Source organism: Tachysurus vachellii, chromosome 2 (genome assembly GCF_030014155.1).
Source record: "Tachysurus vachellii isolate PV-2020 chromosome 2, HZAU_Pvac_v1, whole genome shotgun sequence".
NCBI classification, from domain to species: Eukaryota; Metazoa; Chordata; class Actinopteri; order Siluriformes; family Bagridae; genus Tachysurus; species Tachysurus vachellii.
Window position 1 is genome coordinate 38680961 of NC_083461.1, and position 2500 is coordinate 38683460.

The 2500-nt window shown below is 42.4% G+C and overlaps 1 protein-coding gene across 1 annotated transcript in view; it reads left to right on the forward strand.

Moving 5' to 3' along the window:
* Positions 1 to 2500, forward strand: part of klhl5 (kelch-like family member 5) — a 27054-nt gene that overhangs the window by 12832 nt on the left and 11722 nt on the right. The window lies entirely within an intron of this gene.

The following is a 2500-nucleotide window of genomic DNA, read 5'->3' on the forward strand; positions in this document are numbered from 1 at the left end:
CATCCAACGGTTCTTGCGTCTATCCATCCATCCATTCTTTTATCTATCTATCCATCCAAAGGTTCTTGCGTCCGTCCATCCATCCATTCTTCCATCTATCTATCCATCCAACGGTTCTTGTGTCCATCCATCCATCCTTTCTTCCATCTATCTATCCATCCAACGGTTCTTGCGTCTATCCATCCATACATTCTTCCATCTATCTATCCATCCAACGGTTCTTGCGTCCATCCATCCATCCATCTATCCATTCTTCCACCTATCTATCCATCCAATGGTTCTTGCGTCCATCCATCTGTCCATCCATCCATTCTTCCATCTATCTGTCCATCCAACGGTTCTTGCGTCCATCCATCCATGCATCCATCCATCCATTCTTCCATCTATCTGTCCATCCAACGGTTCTTGCGTCCATCCATCCATCCATCCATTCTTCCACCTATCTATCCATCCAATGGTTCTTGCATCCATCCATCTGTCCATCCATCCATTCTTCCATCTATCTGTCCATCCAATGGTTCTTGCGTCCATCCATCCATCCATCCATCCATCCATCCATCCATCACTCACTCACTCACTCACTCACTGCCCCATTCATCCCTTCATCATTTTTAAAGGTCAGACTAACCTACTAAACATAAATGATTAAACATTCCGGTCTGTCACTGGTCAGTCCACCAGTTAGTCCTCCCCCAGTTCCCTCCTGATCATCTTCTATATATTGGTCTCGTTTTTTCCATTTCATTTCTAACCAGTACAAACATGCACAAGTACAGTGGTGTCTGTGTGACGGCAGCATCAGCAAAGGGTCTGGGTTATTTAGACAGGATGTTCCTCTTCACACTTATTTATACACACACACCCACACAAAAAACGCCTGAAGCAGACTTCTCTGTGGATTCAGCTACAAAACACACACACACACACACACACACACACACACTACTGTGGAGCCTTGGGGGAATGTGCCTATTAAAATAAATGAGGAGAAAAAACTTCCCGCTAACTTATTTTTGTCTTGTATAGTTCTGACTCGGCTTTTTCACTGTTTCATACTTTGCTGAAATATAATTGTTCAAACTGCTTTTGACAGATTCTTGTCATTAGCCTGAGATTGAATGTGAATGTGAATTGAATATACATGTTTGTTTGTTTGTTTATTTATTTATTTATTTATAGCAGATGTGGTAGGAGTGTTGGCTATTTTTTCCACACCTCCCAGTTTCTTATTTCTTTCTCTTTTCCTTCAGCTCAGCTTTAATTTCACTCAAACTCTCCCCTCTGTCTTTCCTCCGTCTTTCTCTCTGTAAACTCCTGTACAATTTTAACCACAGATCGCAATCTTAAGAAAGAAGCAAAGATAATATTCAGATGTGTTTGGAGTGAGACGCCGGTTCGGCCGTGAGCCTTCCGTGCAATCTAAATGGAAATTTGCGATTTCTTTCATCTTCTCCATGGATTTTTTCCCTGTCCGCCCCCGGCCTGGTCTGCCGCCTCGCTGATGAAATATGATATCAGACAGATCCCTATGACAGATCGACACAGCTGCCGCTACGGTACGGCTTTACGGCAGAAACACGTTTACTTTAGGAAAAAGGAGGAAAGTAAAGAGTCTTGATGGATGAAGGGACAGATGGGAACGAAGGAAAAGACAGATGGAGGGAGAGCCGAGTTGATGAAATCTGTAGCCCTGGTGCACCTGATGGATTTAATAAACACTGCAGTTTGGAGTTTATTGGAGTCAGAATATGAAAATCTAAAATTATAAAAGTTTTACACTTTATTGGAAACATGCTGTAAAAGTTTTACACACAGAATCCTGTTAGAACAACAAGGGATCTTTTTAACATCCGCTCATTTAACTCAGAACAGACAGATCCATTCATCCATCCATCCATATATCTATCCCTTCATCCATCCACCCATCCATCCATTCATCTATCCCTTCATCCATCCATCCATCCATCCATATATCCATCCATCCATGGACTTCTTACAGTTTAAGGGTTTCGAGGCATCAGTGTGTCTTTCAAACCCCACAAGCATGTGCCAAAAATTAAATACTGCTAGGGGGCGGGGCTTCAAGAGAGATGAGAGAGAAGCTTCAAGAGAGATGAGAGAGAAGCTTCAAGAGAGATGAGAGAGAAGCTTCAAGAGAGATGAGAGAGAAGCTTCAAGAGAGATGAGAGAGAAGCTTCAAGAGAGATGAGAGAGAAGCTTCAAGAGAGATGAGAGAGAAGCTTCAAGAGAGATGAGAGAGAAGCTTCAAGAGAGATGAGAGAGAAGCTTCAAGAGAGATGAGAGAGAAGCTTCAAGAGAGATGAGAGAGAAGCTTCAAGAGAGATGAGAGAGAAGCTTCAAGAGAGATGCACCTTCCAATTTTTCAAGAATGAACACTTTCCCCTACAAAGGAAGTCATCATTATAATAGAATACTAGCTAACGATTTCTCCTAAACAGCTTTAGTATCCTGTGTGTGTGTGTGTGTGTGTGTGTGTGTG